We start from the raw sequence: 23,427 nt of genomic DNA, 5'->3' as shown, positions 1-23,427 counted from the left end.
ATGTGCATCTATCTAAAACATAGGGAAACAGATAGATTCTCTTAGGAGAAGAACAACTTAACTTTTTCCCCCCTAGTCTGATGACTGGCTGTGTTAGATGTTTTTCCTTTCTAAAAGGAGAGTGCAAGAAAAATCTCTATGCTTTTTTGCTAAAAGAGCAATGACAGGATTTTCTCTTCCTCCTATAAAAAAGGAAGCCTATCTATCAACTGAGGACTCCAGTTAAAGCTCATGTTCATGTTTGTCCTTTGTTGCAAAGAAGACCATGCCATCAGAGATAAGATGACATGACTTGCACTTGACTTTCTTTTGAGTGAGGGAGGGCTGTGCAGGTCACCAGCCTCACTTCTCCTCCAGTCATCTGAATCCAGTGACCAGATATTCATCAGGATGATTGGAGATGACCCAGGATGCACTGGGAGACCTTGGGCCCTTTACATCAAGGTCTTTGCAGGTACTCAGGGTGAGGCAACACCTATTCATTGAATAGGCCTGTTTAAGAAGTAGCCCGGGCATGGCCCCTTTAATGAGGTCAAGAAAAACAAAGACATCAGGCTGGGAGGGAAACAGCAACAGTTACTATTGATAATCACTGTAAAGGTAGTGGGGTCCGGGAGGCCTTGGCAGGGGACCCTTGGATTCCCAGTTTCAGAGTGCAGTAGGTTAAGGTTTTTGGAGAGGACAGAGGGAAGGGAAAGCGGAAGGGGAAGGGGAAGGGGAAGTTAAAGCTAGAAGCTTAGAGCAAAGAGGACCTATACAGTTTTGTGCCTAGTGTAGCTTCACCTGGAAGCAACTAGCAGTGACCACAGGGCCGTCAAAGCAAAATCAAAAAGCCACCACAAAAGTTAAGCAGGAATCAATGCCCACCTGCCAACCAGAGGCTGAGCTCTTGGCAGAGTGTGAATGCCACACAAGATTATCAGGGAGCAGGGCCAATGAGATCGGCACATGACAAGAAGATATTGGCAGCCCTGAAGCATTGGAAGGGAATTCCTTTGCCCACACATGTTCCATGTATGTATGTATGCTTCTCTCTACATGAGACTTATGTGTGTTCACTCTTCCTATATATGATATGTGTATTTATAGAAGGGTATGCTCTCAGATTTTTAAAAATGTTTTATTGTTGCTTTTCTTACAAGTTATTTTTAAATGTCTGTTTTGAACTAATTGTGGCTTCTGGGTGACTAATAAGGTAAACACGTTGGTGGGGGCTCATGAGCTCCAGTTTTGAGTGGATGTAGACCCAGATAGTACTTTGAGCCTGGATTAATCTTATCTGAGGGACCCACTGTGGAAGTTAGGGAATCCTGCATTGTGCTGAATCAAATGCTTTTTATAGTAACAAAAAATAAACACTGCGGTATCTTATGTCTGAACCTTTCAAGACTTGACTATCAAGATGCGACTTGCCTCTTGTTTATTAAAAATATCTCTGTTCCATTCTCATATTTTCATCAAGAATTTTCACATTATGAGTTTAAATTATCTCACAGATATTTTAGAAATGGAAAAGTAGGTATATAGGTCATAGCATTGATACTGTCTTCTCGAACATATTTTACTAATAATAATACCTATAACTTCCCTACCCCACTCTACTGCTACTTACTCTTTCAAATATTTTGAGAATCACACCCTGAAAATTATGTCACCTCTAACACAGACCTCCTCTGTAGCTTAGGTCCCAGCTGTCCTTCTTATCTCCTTTTATAAAAACTTAAGTGCCATTTCTGTTTTGTTGTGCAATACTTCTGGTACTGTGACATTAGAGAGCAAATGTGGATGCCCCATTGTTATTGATGAAGTAATTATTTTTATAGAAATCTTGACAGATTTTTTTCTCATATTTTTGATGCTTCTTGTCTATTTTTTTTTACTTTGTTATTTCAGTATTGATTTTTTTTTAACTCATATCCTCTGACTGATTATTAAGGTAAACACATTAGTGGGGGCTCATGAGCTCTGGTTTTGAGTGGATATAGACCCAGATAATACCATGAGCCTGAGTTATCCTTATCTGAGAGATCAATGATGTGAGTTATAATGATCTCTGGATGATTTAATTAGGTCTTAACACTAAACTTTCCATAAATTTGTTTTTTCCCCCCTCTACTTCCTAACCTTATTTTATTTTATTTTTTTTATTTCTTTTTTTTAAGGAATTTTTTAAATTAATTTTTAACATTTATTTTCACACAATTTTGGGTTACAAATTTTCTCCCCTTTTATCCCCTCCCCCCCCCAAACCCAAGCATTCTAATTGCTCCTGTGACCAATCTGCTCTCTCCTCTATCCTCCCTCCCTGCCCTTGTCTCCGTCTTCTCTTTTGTCCTGTAGGGCCAGATAGCTTTCTTGACCCCTTAACCTGTATTTCTTGTTACCCAGTGGTAAGAACATTACATTTGGTCCTAACACTTTGAGTTCCAACTTCTTTAGCTCCCTCCCTCTCTACCCCTTCCCCTTGGAAGACAGGCAGTTCAATATAGGCCATATCTGTTTAGTTTTGCAAATGATTTCCATACTAGTTGTGTTGTATAGGACTAACTATATTTCCCTCCATCCTATCCTGTCCCCCTTTACTTCTATTTTCTTATGGTCCTTTCCCTCCCCATGAGTGTCGACCTCGTATTGCATTCTCCTCCTCATGCCCTCCCCTCCATCCTCCCCCCCACCCTGCTTGTGCCCCTGTCCCCCACTCTCCTGTATTATGAGATAGGTTTTCCTATCAAAATGAGTGTGCATTATATTCTTTCCTTTAGTACAATGTGATGAGAGTAGACCTCATGTTTTTCTCTTGCCTCCCCTCTTTATCCCGCCACTAATAAGTCTTTTGCTTGCCTCTTTTATGAGAGATAATTTGCCCCATATAACTTCTCCCTTTCTCCTCCCAATATTTCTCTCTCAATGCTTGATTTCATTTTTTTTTTAATATATGATCCCATCCTCTTCAATTCACTCCGTGCACTCTGTCTCTATGTATGTGTGTGTGTGTGCATGTGTGTGTGTGTGTACTCCCACCCAGTGCCCAGATACTGAAATGTTTCAAGAGTTATAAATATTGTCTTTCCATGTAGGAATGTAAACAGTTCAACTTTAGTAAGTCCCTTATGATTTCTCTTTGCTGTTCGCCTTTTCATGGTTCTCTTCATTCTTGTGTTAGAAAGTCAAATTTTCTTTCCAGCTCTGGTCTTTTCATCAGGAAAATTTGAAAGTCTTCTATTTCATTGAAAGACCATTTTTTTCTCCTGAAGTATTATACTCAGTTTTGCTGGGTAGGTGATTCTTGGTTTTAGTCCTAGTTCCTTTGACTTCTGGAATATCCTATTCCATTCCCTTCTATCCCTCAATGTAGAGGGTGCCAGATCTTGTGCTATCCTGATTGTATTTCCACAATACTTGAATTGTTTCTTTCTAGCTGCTTGCAATATTTTCTCTTTCACCTGGGAATTCTGGAATTTGGCCACAATGCTCCTAGGAGTTTCTCTTTTTGGATCTCTTTCATGCGGTGTTCTGCGGATTCCTTGAATATTTATTTTGCCTTCTGGTTCTAGAATCTCAGGGCAGTTTTCCTTGATAATTTCATGGAAGATGATGTCTAGGCTCTTCTTTTGATCATGGTTTTCAGGTAGTCCCAGAATTTTTACATTGTCTCTCCTGATTCTATTTTCCAGGTCAGTTGTTTTTCCAATAAGATATTTCACATTATCTTCCATTTTTCGAATCTGCGCGGTATGTTCTGAGATATCTGTCTTTCTCGAAAAGTCCTTAGCATCCATCCGTACCATTCCAGTTTTGAAAGATCTATTTTCTTCAGTGAGCTTTTGAATCTCCTTTTCCATTTGGTTAATTCTGCTTTTGAAAGCATTCTTCTCCTCATTGGCCCCTTGCACCTCCCTTGCCAGCTGAGTTAGGCTAGTTCTCAAGGTGCCAATTTCTTCAAGATTTTTTTGGTTCTCCTTTAGCAGGGAGCTGATCTGCTTTTCATGCTTCTCCCTCATCCCTCTCATTTCCCTTCCCAGTCTTTCCTCCACCTCTCTAACTTGATTTTCAAAATTCCTCTTGAGCTCTTCCACGGCCCGAGCCCACTGGGTGGGCTGGGACACAGAATCCTCGATTTCTGTGTCTTTGCCTGATGGCAAGCATTGTTCCTCCCCATCAGAAAAGAAGGGAGGAAGTGTCTTTTCTCCGATAAAGTACCCTTCAATAGTTTTATTTCTTTTCCCTTTTCTTGGCATTTTCTCCAACCAGTGGTCTGACCTCTGAATGTTCTCCTCACACCCACCTCGCCTCCTGGTCCTCCCAGCCAGCGTTTGGGGACTGAGATTCAAATGCTGCTTCCCGCCTTAGGATTTTTGGCGGGGGCAGGGCTGTTATTCAGTGTGAGAATTAAGTTCAGGTGGTCAGGGGCAGGGCCGCCTCTCAGGCACAGTTCCCTCTGGGGGTTTATGCACAGACCTTCCACAATGGATCCAGGCTCCTGCCCGCTTGGGGAGCCCCTGTCTGCAGCCGCCTCTCAGCTTCTATCTCCCGGGGGGGGGCCCGAACCATGGGGGCACCCCACTCCCCTCTCGACCCGCCAAAGAGACTCTCTCACCCACCCTCGTCACCTGTGGGGGTGGGGGGGGCTTGTGCCGCTGCTGGAGATCCCCTCTCTGAAGCCTGCTCAGATCTGTACCTCTCAGAGCCCCAGCTGCGCAGGTCTGGACTGGGCTCCGCGTCTGCAGCGCGACGGACCTTTTGCGAGAGGTTTGCAGTTCCCTCTGTGGGTGGGGGGACCCGCGTGGCCGCTGGAGATCCCGTCCCCGTAGCCCTCTCGGATCTCCTCCCTTCAGTGTCGCGGCTGCGGCAGGGACGCACTCCGCTCCCCGTCCCAGTGCCCAGTCCGCGGCGTGAAGGACCCCCGCGAGAGGTCCGCAGGTCTCTCCGGAGCAGGAATCTCCCTCACTCCAATACTCCGTGATCTCTGGGTGCAGAATTCGCCCTGGCTTGGTCCCCTCTAGCCGTTCTGTGGTTTGTTTGTTCGGATCTATGTGTATGTGTATCTTTCTACTTCACCATCTTGGCTCCACCCCCCCAACCTTATTTTAATGAGCTGATACTACTCATTTATCTTCTGCCATTCCCCTGGAAATGAGATTTTGCAAGTGAGTTTATATTCTAAACCAATGTTGTTTTTGGCTACCATATTTCTCGATTTGGCAAGGAGATAATGAGTTTACTGGCTAAGGCACTTTCTAGACTCTTCAGGCTTCCTTATTATGGCCATTCATTTACATGGATTAAATTTCCACAAGAAGTAGCATGATATAACGAAGGGAAAGTCAGCTTCCAGGTCAGAAACTTGAGTTCAAGGACTGTCTCTTGGTTGAGTGACCCTGGGTGAATCATTTTATATCTCAATGCTCTAGACAATTCTCAAGGGCTGTAATCCAAGTACACGTGCCAGTCTGCATTGGTAGAGGGAGTTTCCCTATTGGGAGTTCCCAGTGCCAATGAAATTGTAGGTAGAGTTTAAAAAAATCCACAGGAAATAGCAATAATCTATGTTGATATCTCTTCCTTTATCTGTTTTTTTTCCCCAGCAATAATTTGTTTGAACAGGTTAGGCTGGAGCTGATTTAATTGCATGCCATACCTTCTTTGCTCTGACAAGTTGAAGGTCTGACTGTACACAGACAACAGATCCAGAAATGACTCTCACATCAGTAACTAATCACTCATTTCCTGTCTGTTAAGATGTAGCCAATTTCAATTTTGTGTGTGATGGAATTAAATATTGTCACTCCCAGTACCTTCTATTTCTCATCTTGAAAATAGTATTCATGACATATAGGTATGAAGTTTTGGTACAAGCTTCATAAATGCTTATTTCTACCATCGTTTATTGACTATGAGATGTAATTTCCAGTATATTTCTCCCTTACATTTTACCTTTTGAATTGAAGTCACTGAGTCTTAAAGGACATATTGATGTAATTTGGAGAGTCTTGTCAAGTTCTTCAAAGAATTTACTTCCTCTTCCACCTCTAAGGCAGATGTTAATAATTTAAGCTACAATTATCAGAGTCTGTAAGATGTAGTGGATAGGATGCTGGACTTGGATTTAGGAAGGCCTGGGTTCAAATTCCCCCTCAGACTCTTATTAGTTGTGTGGCCCTGAGTAAGGCATTTTACAGCTCTGTGCCTCAGTTTCCTCACCTGTAAAATGAAAAGATTAGACTTGATGACCTCCAAGCTCCCTTCTCAGGGGCAGCTGGTGGTGCAGTGGATAGAGTTCTAGGCCTGGAGTCAGAAAGATGGGTTCAAATCCAGCAAGTGTATCATCCTGGGCAAGTCATTTAATCTCTGTCTGCTTCATTTTTCTTGATTGTTAAATAGGAATAAAAATAGCACTCTTCTCTTAAGTCTCAACTAAAATCCCACCTTATACAAGAGGCCTTTCCCCATCCCCCTTTATTTTAGTGCCTTCCTTCCGTTAACTCCCTACCCTATACGTAGCTTGCTTTGTATACAGCAGTTTGCATATTAGTTCCCTCCATAGAGTGTAAGCTCTTTGAGGGCAAGGACTGTTTTTTGCCTCTTTTTTTGTACCTCCAGCACTTAGCATAGTACCTGGGCCATAGTAAGTGCTTAATAAATGTTTATTGTTTATATGTCTGATTGATTGATTGATCACAGAGTTGTGAGAATCAAGTGAGATATTTGTTAAAAAGCACTTAGCCTTGTGTCTGGCATGCAGTAGGCACTATATATATGCTCAAGTTTTCTGACTGCTTTTGGACCAATGATGAAACTAGATCTTTTGTTTTCCACTCTGAAGAAAATTTGTGAGTCATGTGCCTCCTTGTTCTAAGGGCAATTCTAGATTTCTTCCAAGTTTTGAGCTCAAAGATGTTCACAAAATGCTCATGAGCACCCATGGCATCTTCCTTCTTTTAGACCAGTCAGGATTTATCATCTTACTGGCTGGGTTAAACCTGTACTGAAGGGTTAAAACTATACCATTCCCCCAGCTCACATAAAATCCCAAGGGCATGAGTTCTCTCCAGTCAACTTTTATTAATTGCCTACTATGTGCCAGGTGCTCTGCTGGGCACTGGAGCTACAAAGAAGAAACATGTCCTGCCAGCCAGGAGTTTACATCCTAATAACAGGAAATAACATGTACCTTATGGTACAGGCGAAAGAACTCTGGCCCTGGAGTCTGAAGATCTGGGTTTAAATCCTCTCTTCCATACTTAACTACTTATAGCTTTGGGTAAATCACTTTCCTGGGCTTCAGGGTCCTTGTCTGGAAAATGAGAGGGTTAGATTAGGTGTCTGCTGAGGTCTCTTTTGGCTCTAGAGGGCTGAGCCTAAGTTAATATGTTACCTATCAATACAAAGCAATTTCATAGTCCAGATAGCATGTGCAAAGGCATGGAGGCTGGAAATGGAATATAGAAAACATCAAGTACACCAGTTTGACTGGAACATGGTATGTGAGAAGGAAATCTTTGCTTCATTACCTGTATTTCTACATCTGTAAAATCAGAATAGGGAGTACCTACCTCACCAGATGCCGCATGGTGGATCAAGGGATGGCTTTGGGTTCAGGTCCTGACTCCATTACAGAGGTTGGCCTAGACATTTCCCTTCTCATCAGCTCAGGGAATTATCTAAGAACAGACAATCAAAGGAGTCACCAATCTGTCAAAGAGAGTTTCCATATGGGAGCTTCCAGCCCTAATGAAATCATAGGTTTGGTTAAAAAACCAGCACAAAGGACAAAAAGGTTGCCTCCCCAGAGTTGTTGTGAGGTTCAAATGAGATAGAAAGACAGGAAGGAAAAAGTCATTTATTAAATGCCTACCATGTGTCAAGCTAGGGCAGTTAAGTGGTGTAGTGAACAGAAAACCTAGATAGAATGCTTCAAGTCAGGAAGACTCACCTTCCTAAGTTCAAACCTGGCCTCCAACACTGATTAACTGTGTGATCCTGGGCAAGTTACCACTGTTTGCATCAGTTTTCTTCTGAAAAATGAGCTAGAGAAGGAAATGTTAAATTATTCCAGTAGCTCTGCCAAGAAAACCTCAGATGAGGTCAAAAGAGTCAGAACAACAATTGTGCCAAGCACAGGTCTGAGTGCTTTTTTAGTGATCTCATTCGAACCTCACGTTATCCTCATTTTTACAGTGAGGAAACTGAGGCAGGCAGTGGTTAAATAACTTGCTCAGGGTCACACGGCTAATAGGTATCTGAGGCTGGATTAAAACTCAGGTCTTTTTGACTCCAAGACCAGCACTATTCATGGTACCACCTAGCTGAGTTAACTGCTGTCGTGGTTATGTGGATGGGTTTCTGGCTTTGAAGACAATGACGTGAGTCTGACACGACTTTTTCTTCATAAAGATGGGTGGATTTGACATACTTCTCTATCCTCACATACTTGTCATGGCCTGTGGACAAGCTCCTATCTCTCACCTGTCTTCTTTTGAATACTCTGCCCCTCAAGTGGAAGGAACACTCTCTCCTCCCCTCCTCTCCTCTTAGAAGCTCCCTTCACACCTCAGTTCAGGTACTACCCTTGAGGCTTTTCCTGATTTTCCTACTGATTAATTCTTCCTCCAAATTGTGCCCCTGAGCATGTCCCTTTTCCCCTTAGTGCTTTAAATAATTCTATTTTTTCCTCTGTTATCTGATTTTTTTCTCAATTACTTATGAAAATTTTTAACTGAAAAAAAATTTTGAGCTTTAAATTCTCTCTCCTTCCCCTCTGTCTTCCTTGAGAAAAAAAGCACTTTGATATCAATTATATGTGAAATCATATGAAACATATTTGCACATTAGTCATGTAGTCAAAGAAAACACAGACCAAAAAACAGACACACAAACAAAACACAAAACAAAACAAGAAAAATAAAGAAAGTGAAAAAAGTATGCTTCGATCTGCGTTCAGACTTGGTCAGCTGCTCCTCTGGATGAGGATGGCATCCCAGGTGCAGTCTTGTTCCTGTGTTTTGTGTTGAATTGCCTGTGTACACTTCACTTCCCCCCCAGGAGAAGCTAAACCTTCTGAGGACAGGGGTTGTCATTTTTTGCCTTTGTATACCTAGCACCTAGCCCAATGTTTGGCACATAGAGGGCAAGAGTAAATATTTGTTGGTTGATGGCAAGTTATTTCCCCTTCCCCGATAGAATATTAACTCCTTGCAGACTCCTTTTCCCCAAAGCCTAGCCTGCAAAAGGCCCCTCAATAAAGTCTCATCACCTGGAATTGGGTTTGTGCCCACCCCCAGCCTCCCAAGCTCCCTCGAGAGAAGGCCCCTCCTGCTTTCTTCTGATTGGCATGCCTGGGCCTTCCATCTTGCCTGCACGTCCACGTGGTATTTGTTTCAGTCCCCTGAGGCTCATGGATCCCATTCTGTGCTAAGCAGTAAGCTGCCTTGCATTCGTGGCTGCACGGCTCCTCAGCTCTTGCCAGCTTCCCTGGAGTCTTTTTTTGGGTCTCCCTCCCACTCCTGACAGCCAGCACACTCTCTCTTTATCTGGAGTGGAGGAGCTGCTATTTGAGGGAACTGACAGTCCCCAGGGCAAGTCCCAGCAGGGGACGGATTCCTCAAAGGAGCCCTCTAAAATCCAAGGGCAGTCTTTTTTGTACAATTCCATTCAAAGCCTGCCAGGGCCTCCGGACTCAATGCCAAAGACAGACACTATCGAACTATGCCCTGGCAAGGACTGAGAGAACCAACACATTGCTCAATGGCGTGCCCCAGAGCATTTGGGGCCTGGGGAAAATCAGGCAGCAGGCCTAAAGGAAATTGGGCAGCAGGCCCAAGAAGTCCCAAGCTTCCATTCTATTACCTCTCTGCTTGGATTCTCCTGGGCCTGGGTGTCCCACGGGGCCTACAGCAAACTCATCTTCTCCAGGAGACTCCAGGGAGGGAGCAGGAGAAGGTACAGCTTTGTGGGACTGTGGAATAGGCCTGTTGGTGACATCTGTGACCCAGGGCTGGTCACTGCCCCTCTCTGGCCCTCAGTGTCATTATCCTTCAAAGGAGAGAGTTGGACCAAGGTCCCTTTCAGTCTAAAGCTGTGTGAACTTCAGGCTGTGAGATGTGAGTACTTCTGGGTTGTGGGAAGATGGGCAGTGGAGGGATCTTCTCTGGTTCAGAGAGAACCACAGATCTAGGGTTGGGAGGAGCCTTGGAGGTCAGCTGGTCCAACCCTCTCTTTTGACAGATAAGGACACTGAGGCTCAGAAAATGGAAACAACTTGGCCCATGTCACACAGATAGTAAGTAGCAGAGTGAGGAGGGGGCCAAGACCCTTGGGATGCTTCTGACGAAATTCAATGCTCATTCCACTGCACTACCTGGTTGCTTTTTTGTTTGTTCACACCTTTTTCTTTTTAAAATTTGTTCTATTTTCAATTTACAAAGCAAAACAAGCATTTCCATAACACAATACAATAAAAAAAGACCACTGCCCATGAAACCAAATCTCCCATGTACAACTGGCTATCCCCTCCAAATATACAACAAAGTGATCATGTAAATTTCTTTTATTTCCTTTGTTTCTTCCCTCTCCCCACCCCAGAGATGGCTACCATCAGATGCAAATAATCATACATATATAATATATGTATATGTGCACACATATACATATATGTCTGTGTATGTATGTATATGTGCGTACAAGTATTCTATACATACTTCTATTACAACCCATATTATTGGGCACCATCCTCAGGAGACTAGACCACCAGGCTCCTCATCTGGTTCCCTCCCCATCTGGAAAACTATAAATACAAGTGGTTCCTGAGGTAACAGAAAGGCACTGCGCCCTTCCCCAGGTCCTCTCTGTCTCTCTGTCTGTCTCTGTCTCTGTCTCTGACTCTCTGTCTCTGTCTCTCTGTCTCTCTGTCTCTGTCTGTCTCTGTCTCTGTCTCTGTCTCTCTCTCTCCCCCCTGCGATTTATTAGCAGAGAAGATAATGGGGGTGACTGGGTGGGAAGAGGCAACTGAGTCAGTGACCATCTCTGCTTGCTATCTCCCCTTGCCTAACCTCAGAAGAAGAAGACCTGGTAAGAATCCAGCCAGTGGCACAGTCCTAAGCACCAGGAAGAGGGGAAGGAGGAGGAGTGAGGCTGACACCTGGGGTTATGAAACCAGGAAGGTGTGTGTGGAAGCTTTTTGGTTTCTCCAAAGGAGGCATGGGAACCCTTTCCTCTTAGAGGTGAAGTAAGGGCTTCACTGTTGCTAACATCCCCAGGATAGCTCTGGGCAAGGAGAGACAAACAGTGGAATATCTCAAGGCTTTCTTGTCTCCGATGTCAACAACCCATTTCCATGAGGTGCAGTTGGATGGGTCACTAACTTGGACTTTCTCAATCCCCAGGGCTGTGGCCAGATCAAATGTAACTGCCCTCCTGAGGAAGAATTCACTACAGAAGAGAGCCCCCATCTTCTTCCCTGGAAGGCACTATTTCAGTGAACATCTGAACATTTGTTGTTGTAGTTCAATCACATCTGACTCTTTGTGACCCCATGGACCTTTGTACGCCAAGTCCTGCTATCCTCCACCATCTCTTAAAGTCTTTCTAAGCTCGCATCCGTTGTTTCCATGACTCTATCTCATCCTCTGTCATCCCCTTTTCTTTTTGCCTTCAATCTTTCCCAGCATCAGAGCTGTTTCCAATGAGTCTTGTCTTCTCATTATGTGGCTAAAGTATTTGAATATCTAATATGTGTCAGGTGCTGGGATGGGACTAGGCCCACAATTTCATTGTCATGGGGAAATTCCAGTGAGGAAATCCCCACCCCCACCCCCTGTCAGTGGAAATCACCATTTGCTTTCTAATCTGTGGTTTGTAGGCCTCTTAGAGAGTTTCCTGAGAGCCCATGAAACCTGCTCCGGTTCATACAGGACTTGAGCCCAAGACCTCCTTGACCAGCTGCTTCTTGTCCCTAGATGCTTGGAATATATATGAGATCGGGAGGGGGAGAGGTAGGGAAAAATAGAGAGACAGACAAGATAGGCAGCAGGCAGACTGAAAGAGAGAAGCAGAGAGGGAAAAAGAGAGACACACAGAGAAACACACACAGAGACACAGAAACAGAGATTGAGAGAAGACAGAAAAAGAAAGAGAGAGACAGAAACAGGGAGAGACAGCAGAGTGACAAAGACAGAGACAGAGATTGAGAAAGGAGACAGAAAAAGGAAGGCAAAGACAGATAGAGACAGAAACATAAACACAAAGAGAGAGATGCAGGCTGAGAGAAGGGAGAAAGAGACAGAAACAGAGAGACAGAAAGACAGATAGACTGAGCAAAAAAATCCCTGTCCTCAGGAAGCTGCTATTTGCTGGGGAGATAGAAAGTAGGCAGAGAGATAAGCACGCCCATCCTTGTCTCATTTTCTCCACTTCCTCTACCATTCTAATTAGTTTTCTTCAGCCTCTACTTTTTTTTCTCTTTATAGGTTATGGAATGGAGGCCCAGAGAGATGAAGTGTTTTGCCTGCTGTCACACCAGGTGTAAATGACAGAGTCAGGATCCAAACCCAGGTCTTTGCACACCAAATCCAGCATCTTCCTCTGCATCTGGCTGCCTCCCTAGGTCTCCTTCAGAGAGGCCAACCTTGAAATCCAGCACACTCAGCTCTGTCAAGGTGTTTGTCTAGTCATCCTGCAGCCAAATCCCCTTCATACCAGAGCTCCTTAAGACACCAGAGTGGGGCAAGGGGCAGGAGAATGCCAGGTAATATTTAACAAATGGCTCTCAAAAAAAAAATCCTGTATTCAGGACCCACATTAAAGTTTAATTTGTATTATTAACATTTTCTCTGTCCCTTCCTTAAGTTAATACAATCAACAAAATAATACATTGTCTGATTTGTAGCATTTGTTATTTTTCTGTGGTATAAATCATCACATTGATGATAGATTTAACAATCAGCTCTTGTCAGCTGCGAGGAGCTGGATCTAGCCCACCTTTGGAAGGGTTATAGGAAGAGGACTTGCTCAAGCACGCCTGGTTGATTTTTCTTCTTTGATGTCACAAGCAGTGAGGAGCTAAAGTGAGAGGTCTGAGAGAACCAAATCAATTGTATGAGCCTGGACTCCTAGCCCATTCTAAAAATGGCAGGAAGCTGGACTTTTAAGCAGAAAGAAGGGAGGATGGTCCATGTCTACAGCACAGGCAACTAGCCATGAATGGCCTCAAAGTTCTAATTCAATTAACATTTATTAAGCACCATTACTGATGCAGCTAGATGGCCCAGTGAATAGAGCATTGGGTCTAGAGTCAGGAACTCTTGAGTTCAAATCCAGTCTCAGACACTCCCTAGCTATGTGACCTTGGGCAATTTGTCTGCCTCAGTTTCCTCAGCTGTAAAATGAAGATAATACCTCCTTGGGTTGTTGTGAGGATCAAATGAGATATATTCTTAGCACACTTTGCAAACCTTAAAGTGCTATAAAAATGGTGGCTATTTATTATTTATCTGTTGTCGTTGTAATAACCTGAAAAGGTGTATTGATGTCTCCTTAACTCTTGTAAGTCCCAAATGAGATAATGTAGAGAATGCACTTTTAGAGAAATGTTAGCTACAATTACTATAATAATTGTCCCCTTGGTACACCTTGCAGGGAAACAGGAAAGCTAGAGCCAGTGCCAAGGGAAGACGGAAAGAGGCAGCCTGGAAAATAGCAGGAAGGGGGAGGGGGAGCCTGGTCCAGGCACTCCGAGCAGCCAACGCCGGATATCCATCCCTTCCACCCTCTTTCTCTGGCTTCCGGTGCTGATAGAACTTTGGGCTGCAAGCCCTGCTGGGCTCCCAGGCACAGGGTTCTGGCTAAGGCTGGCTAGCCAGCAGAGTACCAAGGATGGAGGCAGGGAGAGTGCTGATTGGATCCGGCAGTGAGCTGCTTCCTACCCCAGTCAAGCCTGTCTGGACAAGGCTGAGAGAACCCACTCCTGGCAATAATAGAGGGCAGGGATTCTCTGTTTTATGTGTGTCACAGGGAAGGAAAGGAAATCAGCTTTTACATTGAGCTTACCAAGTGCCAGGCACTGTGCTAAGACCCCTCTGGTGCTTTGGAGAAGGCTATAGACCTCCTACTCTGCGTCATATTTTTAAATAGTGGAGGAAATGCCAAATTTCAGTCAGGGGTTGGTGAAAATGAGTATGTAATTATTTTTTCCATTCAGTTTCATGGACCCCTTGAAATCTACACATAGAGTCCCAGGTTATAATAACCCTTGATACAGGACTTTCAGGATTGAAAAGCACTTTAACATATATTATCTTATTTGATCTTCATAATAATCTTGTGAGCAAGGTGCTATTATCAGCCTCATTTTACAGATGAGGAAACTGAGGTACAATGAGGTGAGGTGATCTGTCCATGATTACACAGATAATAAGTATCTGAGGCAAGATTTAAACTGAGGTATTTCTGACTCCACAAAAAGTCTTTATTGTATAGACATTAAAATTCCCTATGGGACCTGTAAATCCAGGAAGGTTTGGAGTAGGTAGGTAGAAAAGTGAACAGAGTGCAGGGTTTGGAGTTAGGAGACTCAAGTTCAAATAATGCCTCAGAAGAAATTATGTGACCCTAAGCAAGTCGCTTCACCGCTGGGTCTCAGTTTCCTTATCTATAATATAAAAGGGACTGACCTTGATAGCATAAAGACTTTTCCAGCTTTAAATCTACAATTGTATGAGCCTGTTTCATTTATTAAGAAATGTCAATTTATTGAATGAATGAATGCTCTTTTAAAATGAATGAACTCTTAAAATGGTCCCCTAACCCTGAGACAGAAAGTCAGACCCAAGGATCCTGGGTTAAGCACTAAATTAACTTCTCAGTGCCTACCCCAGGTTCAGGATTATTTAAAACAATGAACTGTTGTCTCTTCCTCATAGCTAAAATGGAAACTTGTACTTTCTCTCTTCTTGTCAAACATAGGTGGGTTGGGCTGTAATAATTTACACACCCCATCTTTTAAGAAAGTATGATGAAGAGGAGGAAACAAAATTTCTAAGATGTCTGGTGTCTCTTTAGGGGGACAGGAGTGAAGGAAAGCCCATTGGCTACAACAATGATTTTATCACAGCAGAGTAGCTGACATTTGTTTAGCATGGGGTGGTTCAGGGCTCGGCAATTGGGCTCTGATATTTAATAGTTGTGTGACCATGGGCAAGTCATTTCATTCCTCGGAATTTCATCTTTCTTATCTATAAAATGGGAGTAACAGTACTTGTATGACTGGCCACCCAAGGGTGCTGTGAGGACACAAAATGCTTCATAAGCAGTAAAAGGCTGAAGAAATAAGAGTTCTAATTAGTACATACATTAGTACATACAGCTATCTCTCTGGATTCAAACATTGGACCAAAGAGATTCAGATGTTGGTAAAGGGAAACAGTGTCATCATAAACTTAATAGCTACTTGGGACCATAATCTATTCTTCTATCCTCCACCCACTCTTACCCCAGGCTAGTTCACCTTTCTGAGGTTTCATTTTTGTCAGCAGCAGCAGCAGCAGCACTATTAGCGCTGTGCCCTGGGCACAAAACCTCCCCGTAATTGAAATCATTCATTCGAATCTTTTACTCCTCCCATCCCAGGGGCTCCGCCCCACTCTGCCCTCCCATTACCTCTATCTAACCAGTTACCAAATTTCTCCCCCTCTTCCCACCTCCTCCCATTTTCCAAAATGTTGTGTAACAAACAATTGGTCATCAAGTCAATAAACACACAATTATTAAGCATCCACTTACTATGTGCCAGGCACTGTGCTAAGTGCTTGGGATACAAAGAAAGGCAAAAACTTGTCCTAGCTGTGTAATGAGGACAGGAGTGTGGTGGAGCCAGCTAAAATCCCGATTAGTAAATTTTCACCGTGAGTATTTGCACCTTGGAAATCAACAAAGGCTGCAAATCGGGGGTTGTTCTATTGTTTTGTTGGTTGTCCATACTTAAGAAAGTGATAAAGAAAGTGCTATGATACAGATTAAACTTAAAAGTGAGTCTGGCATTTTCAGAGAGTTGGCTGCTAAACATTTACCAGCATCCCCCTGGATGTTAATGACCTCGAGAGAGAAGAAAACAAAGAAACATGTCTTTATCAAGGACCTGCTATGAGCCAGGCATTGTGCTAAGTGATTTACAAAGATCTTCGTTGGAATGGTTTAAACTGTGTGGTATCTGATTTGTGTATATTTGTTTGCTTATTATCTCCCCCCTTGGATTGTGATTTATCCCCTACCCTTGGCATAGAGTAGTCTTCATGAATGTTTATTGATTATTGACTATAGATTGTACTATGAATTCTTTAAGGGTGGGGACTTCCTCTTATTTATTCTCTTACCTCCCCAATACCTAGCACAGCGCATTCCTCATCACTGGTCCTTAAGTGTTGGTTGAATGGATGTCTGATGAAAAAAGGCAAGAATGAATGACACAATTTCCCAGCATTCCTTTTCAGTGAAGCCTTCCCTGATCCTTCCTAGAGAGCAGGTGATCTCTTCTCCAAATGGTCCTGCCTTTACTTGTTCTGCTGATAGCATGTAAGCCCCTTGAGGAGAGGGATTGTTTTCCATGTTTTGTTTTGACTTACTAGCCCCTAAAATTAGTAGTCAGCTTACCAAATAGGAATATAGATGGAGAGAAGACATATGGCTTCATTGGCATTGAAGATCGCATTGAAATTTAGTCTTAAATCAGGGGAAGAATCACCTTTGGGGAGGTCATGTACCCTTTGGGGAAGCTAGTGAAGCTTATGGTTCTCTGTATAATTTTTTTTTTAAAAAAAAACAATTCATAATTGAAGGAAATGCTAAATTTCAGTTAGAGCTGGGGTTCTTAAGCGAGAGGCTGGGGAGGGGAAGCAGCTCTGTGAAACTGATTTTAAAATATTGATAACAACATGGCCAATATGGAAATATGTTTTGCATGACTTCATATGTACAATGAGTATCGTATTACTTGGAACTCAAAATTTAAAAAAACTGAATGTAAAAACAATTTTTAAAGATAGGCACTAAAAAAATTGGTGATGGTATTCCAATATTACTGTTTCCTTTGCATTGTGGTGCATTTTATTTTATGAACCTAAAAACATGGTTCTGAAAAGGGGTCTATAGACTTTACCAGATTACCAGCGTGGTTCTCGAGACGAAACAAAAGGTTTCGTCATCTGTAGCTAGAGTTTAGTGAAAATATATTTAATAGTGACTTTCTGGTCATCCCTGTCTGAAGGCTAGCTGTGTTACATTTCATTCCTCATCTCCTGGTTCTCCAGTGCCTTTAGGATTTGGGGAGGGGCCTTTATGTTTTGCTATTGGATAGAGTCCATAGCATTTATATCCCCCTAAATTTAGGGGTCCAAATATCCATTTCCATTTAACTACTGAACAGCCAGAGATACTTTTATAAGAGAATATTTTCTTCAAAGAAACAGCAAAAATAAACAGAAAAGCTTCTCCCCAACGCTCTGAGGGCATAATTCTCTTTCCATCACCTCAGTCTCTGGGGAGAGGAAAAGCTCAATTCAGTTCCTCCATAGTATTAGTTCAAGTCCAAAGTTTCTCCCTGAGCTTGGATCCAGAAACTCTAGCTTCTCAGGGCTTTGTTTCTGGACTGGCTGCAGTATCTGGGCTAGAATTCTGGGCTCAAAATCCCCATGGTTTGAGATCCTGGGTGGATCTCAAATACTCTCTGCACCTAGAACTGAAAAGAACAACCAACCAGCCAAAAGAATTCAAGCCTGTTTCTAGGGGTCGAATGTACAAGGGGGAGAGAAAAGAGACCCTCTGGCCCTTTCTTAGCTTACTGGAGGGTATTACTTGTTTCAAATGAATTCCTCACCCCTATATTTTAATGGAAAGAAAGAAATTGACTGTCCCAATCAGGTAGTTTTAAAGATGAAGCCTTTCCAGCTACATAATTGATGGAAAGAGGCTTCTCCCAACCACATAAAAGCCAACATGGAATGTCCAAACCTAAAACAGGTTTTAAGTGTCTACCCCACGGGTGCCTCCATCTTAGGTGGTCTGGTCATACATCAAACCCCAGTTATATAAAGATGTAATTTCCTCCCTCATCTAAGATCATAGACTCCATACATCTACCTTCAGACTCCTTGGGAGTCCATGGACCCCAAGTTAAGAATCTTTGTCTTCAAGAGTTATCCAGAGCACTGAGTTATGAGACTGGTTTAGGGTCTCAAAGCCAGCACATGTATCAATGGAACTTCTGGCTTCCATGCTGTTTCTACTAGCCCATACAGGCAGTTAATAAAAATTTATTGAACTGAATTGAGGTCAACAAGGATTGATGGAGCCAGAGAGTGGAGATGAATTCCAGGACTTGGGATTTTAATGAAGTCAAAGAGGCAGGTTCAGTTAAAATGAGAGAGTAGGAGATGGGAGGCTAAGAAATGCAGGTCAAAAAGAAGTTTTGAAGTTGGGTGACCCAATGTAAATGCAAACTGCATCCTTCTTTTATCTTTATTGGTCAGACTGGTTTTCCCAAGTAACCTTTTCTCTCACTTTACTCTATACCATGCTCAGAAATGGAACTGATCTAAGATCAGTAGTTTGTCTAAGGTGAATAATTTGCAGCAGTTTCCCAGTGGAATAGAAACTCCTTGAGGAAGGGGATGGTTTCATTTGTCTTTCTAGCCACAGCACCTGGAACAGTGACTTAGAGAACAAGTCAGAAACTACTGTCTCCTAATTTCTCTATTACTGGAAAACTCTAAACCAGGGTCATCCTCAGCTCAGTGATCATGGGGGATGGGAGAAAGTAAAGAACTAAAGATGACCCAGATTTAGAGCTTGGATAACAAGGAGCAAGGTGGTGCTCTCACCAGTAATAGGGAAGTTAGGAAGATAAGAAAACTGAGGCACAGAAGGATTGTGACTTACCCAATGTCACCTAGGTAGAAAGGGGCAGGGGCTACCTTCATGATATTGCATATGCTCCCTTCTCTCCTCTGACACAGCCACCCCCCAGATTCAGGCGCTCACCACCCACACCCGGACTACGGTCTTCAGTCTCTTCACTGACTCAGATCACTTCCCACTCTAGTTCATCTTCGGTTGAGTTATCAAATTGATCTTCCTAAGGAGGTGTGATCATGCTGCTTTCCTACTTCATAAATACTAGAGGCTCTCTATCACTTGTAGGATCAAATATAAAATCCTCTGCTTGGTATTTAAAGCACTTCATAATCTAGGACGTTCTTACTTTTCCAGTTGTCTTATACTTTAGTCCCTGCCAAGAACTCTGTGATCCAGTGACATTGGCCTCCTGGCTATTCCTGGCCTGAGACACTCCATCTCCATCCAAGCTTCAGGTATTTTCTCTGGCTGTTCTGCATGTCCGGAATTCTCTCCCTCCTCACCTCTGCTTCCTGGCTTCCTTTAACACCCAGCTAAAGTCCCACCTTCTACCCAGAAGCCTTTCCAAATCTTCCTTAATGCTAGTAGCTGCCCCTCTGATGATCACATCATCCCCAACTCAATCTGCCTCCATCTTGTTCATTCCCATGTGTTTTGCTTGTTTTCTCCCCATTAGACTGTGGGGCTCCTTGGGACTGTCTTTTTGTTATTGCTTGTCGTTTGTTTGTTTGGTATCTTCAGTACCTTACCACAGTGCCTGGCACTAGGTACTTAAAAAGAGCTTATTGATTGTTAATTGGTTTACACCTACTAGATGTTTATAAATGTCTATTGAATTGGTCCCCCTGCCTGCCCTCTTCAATATGTCACCCACACAGCTGCCAAAATAATCTTCTTAGACCACAGATATGTCCAGGTCACTCCTTTGCTCAGGAAGTTTCAATGACTCCCCATTGCCACCTGGCATAAATGCAATCTCCTTGGTTTGACATTTCAAATGTTTCACATTCTGGCACTAATTTTCCCTTCCAGTCATCCCATCACTCACCCTCCCACAATCTGTGTTCCAACCAAACTGGTCTCCATATTGTTCCTCTTATTAAGGCAGAATGGTCAAGTGAAAAGAATGTTGAATTTGGAGTCAAAGGATCTGAGTTAGAATTTTGGCTCTGCCCCTTACTATATATACGATATTGGTAAGTCACAACCCTCCTGTGCCTCAGTTTCCTCATCTTCAAAGTGAGTGAGCTGGCCTGAATAATCCTCTCAGCTTTAAATCCTATGGCATCTCCCTCCCAACTTTGTAGTTTTGCATGAATGACTGGCTCCCCATGCTAGGAACACTCTTTCCTCACCTCTGCCTCTGGAAAGCTGTAGCTCCTTTCCAAGCCCAGTTTAAATATCACCTCTTATGCAAAGCTTTTTCTGATACCCGAACACAGTTATTAGTGCCTTCCCCATATCCCACTCCAAGTTATTAGTACTTTCCCCACATCCCCCACCCCAATTACTTAATATTTACATTATACATATGCTACACTTATGTATCTACATCCATGTTGTTTTCTCCCTAAAGAATGTAAGCTTTTTGCAGGCAAGGATGATTTGCTTTTTTTTTTTTAACTTTTCATCTCTAGTCCCTAGCAGAAAAAGGTCCATAGAAATACTTAATGAATTGATCTGACCATTGTAATGAGTGTGGACTGACTTCAGTATGACAGTCTGCATGTCCCTAGTGGGGACTTAGCTATGATCCTAAAAGGTTCAGGGCCAGAGTTCAGCAGGAATTCGAGGTAACTTTAGCACAAGGATCATTATGTCTGCAAAGTCAGAAGGAACCACTATATAGACATCAAGGAAGGGAAATTGTGCTATAAGGATACAAAACCAACTACTCCTCCTAAGTCCCACCCTAAAACACACACACACACACACACACACACACACACACACACACACACACACACACTCTGAGGGACTTCAGAGGCCATTTAGTCCAATGTCCTAATTTCACAGATGTAAAAACTGAGGCCCAGAGAGGTTAAGTGATTTTGCCCAGTGCCACATGGATAGTGAGTGGGTGTTAAAGGTGGAATTTGAACCCATGTCCTCTGAGACCAGTTGGTGTTCTTTCAGATGAGGGCTTCTCTTCTTTCCTCCTGCAATGTATGCCGACAAGGAAAGGATAAAGTTTAGGTGCTCTCCACAGCAGGGATGGTAAGACGAGCCTTCATCTAGTTCTCTGTACAGCCTACAAAGCGATACAACAGCTATTTGGAGCTGGAGGAAGCATCTGATGAGGATCTGCGTATTGTTTCGAGTCCCCTCCTTGAGGACAGGGTCAGGAATGCCAGCGGCTATGTGTACCATTTAAGTAACACATGCTGGGAAATACTATGAAAGAGTCCAAAAATAAATGAGGGGGATGGGATGGACACAGGAGCAGAGAATGACCTATTTTCTAGACAATCCAGTATCTCCTCACTTGTTCTACTTGGCCCCACAGGGCAGGAGTGGGACCAATAGGTGGAAGTTACAGGGAAAGAGAAGTTAACAAGAGAAAATCTAATAGGGGGAAATGAAAAGTCCTATGCTTGGATTATTTTTCTTTTTTAATCACCTGCCCAAGTATAGGAAGGTACAATTGGATGGAAATGGCAAGGAGATCAATTTTTTTCTCATAAGGAAAAGCTTGTTTTTATTTCTTGAATTCCCAGAATTCTAAGGACTGGATCAACCCAGCCCCTGACACCCTTCAGCAGGAGTGCTCGCACAGACAGGATGGAGTAGGTGATAATAATACAAGCTGACATTTAGATAGCAATTTAAAGTTTACAAAACCCTTCCCATACATTATTTCCTTGAACCTACTGTGGGGTAGGGACAGCAGGAGTCAAGAAGACCTGAGTTCAAATCTCACCTCAGACACATGACACTCTCTAGCTGTGTGACCTTGGGCAAGTCACTTCACCCCAATTGCCTCCTCCTGGGTCATCTCCAGTCATCCTGATGAATATCTGGTCACTGGATTCAGATGGCTCTGGAGAAGTGAGGCTGGTGACCTGCACAACCCTGCCTCACTCAAAACAAAGTCAAATACAAGTCATGTCATTTCTCTGATGGCACGGTCTTCTTTGGCAATGAAGGACAAACACACTGTGGGGTAGAGAGTACAGGCATTGTTATCATCACAACAACAATAATAACAAAAACATATTTCTATGGAATTTTAAGGGTTACAAAATGCTTTATCATACTACTGAGACTTCTCACAGTTAATCAAGCTGCCCATGTCTGCCACGGTTAGCAAATGTCCCAGGCAAGATAGGAACTCAGGTTTCCCTACCTCCAAGTCCAATATTCCATCCAATTCAATTCAACAAGAATTAATTAAGGGCCGATGATGGGGCCAGGCATTGCGAGAGGTGCTGGGACTACAACATGACAAAAGGAAAAACAATCTCTGCCCTTAGGGAGCTTACCTTCTACATTCTGGTTGCATCTTATTTTCTGCCTTCCAGGTTGTCCAATCTGGAAATTTTCCCAGGAGTCCAGTGGATAGATACATTAAGTCAAAGCAAAACAATACCTGGAAAGGCAACCCAGGGCCTTCACCCTATTGGCAATAATGCCAGGTGCGTTTTGTCCTCTCTACATTGACTGAGAGGCAGTCATGGCACAGTGGACAGACAGCCTACCCTGGATTCAGGTCCTGACTCTGACAAGCCTTTGTAGTGTGATACTTAGCAGGCTGCTTCACCTTTCTCAGTATCTCTAGGCAGCTCTCGAAGCTCAAGCACTGCGGTAGAGGGGGAGGTCCCTAGGGAGGGTGGTGGGGAGAGCTCCTTCTTACCAGGAAATCATATGGCATGGTCTTCTTCGGGCAATGAAGGACAAACACAAGTTCTCCTGGATCAAGACTCTGGTTTAAGTACAGACCAGCAGAGCTTCACGCTTGTCCTTGTCCATCATATTGGGAGAGGCAGCAGAGAAAGGAAGCAGAAGGAAATTGGGAAGGCTTTCCCTCCATGATTACATTTTGAGAAGGAAATTTAGTCATAGTGAAAGATACTAGAAAGCAATTTTTGAAGTCTGAAAATCAATCAACTTCAGAAAATAAGTGTGTCCTTCCTTCTTTCCAATAATGTCATCTCCTACCTGAACTTGGCAGGCACCTCCAGGAATCCTTAATCTTGTTTGGTCAAGAAGGTCAACAATGTCAGGTGCTTCAGAGAGAAGGATGGGGACTGTGAAAAATCACTAGATTTGGAAACTAAGAGGTCTCTGATAGCTACTTTGAGAGTGTTTTCAGTAAAATGTTTTTTGGATGGATGAACGGATGGATGGATGGATGGATGGATGGATGGATGGATGGATGGATGGGTAAATGAATGAAAGGAAGTAGTGGGAAGTCAGGGCCTTAAGGAGTGATGAGTAAATGGAAATAATGAGGGTAGATCACTCATTCTAAAAGTTTGGTGGCAAAAGGAAGCAGAAGAGAGGTGGAATCTCAGGTAATCAGGACAG

General features: G+C 43.1%; 1 long non-coding RNA gene across 1 annotated transcript; it reads left to right on the top strand.

Moving 5' to 3' along the window:
* The first annotated feature begins 657 nt into the window (after positions 1-657).
* On the top strand, positions 658-12,819 carry LOC140504051 (uncharacterized). The gene is made up of 2 exons (XR_011966949.1): positions 658-1,014; positions 12,465-12,819. It is a non-coding gene; the product is annotated as an uncharacterized lncRNA (long non-coding RNA).
* The last annotated feature ends 10,608 nt before the right edge of the window (positions 12,820-23,427 follow it).

This window comes from Notamacropus eugenii, chromosome 5 (genome assembly GCF_028372415.1).
Source record: "Notamacropus eugenii isolate mMacEug1 chromosome 5, mMacEug1.pri_v2, whole genome shotgun sequence".
In the NCBI taxonomy this organism is placed as follows: Eukaryota; Metazoa; Chordata; class Mammalia; order Diprotodontia; family Macropodidae; genus Notamacropus; species Notamacropus eugenii.
The sequence above is the reverse complement of the archived record's forward strand: the minus strand, read 5'-3'. Positions and strand labels throughout refer to the sequence as shown.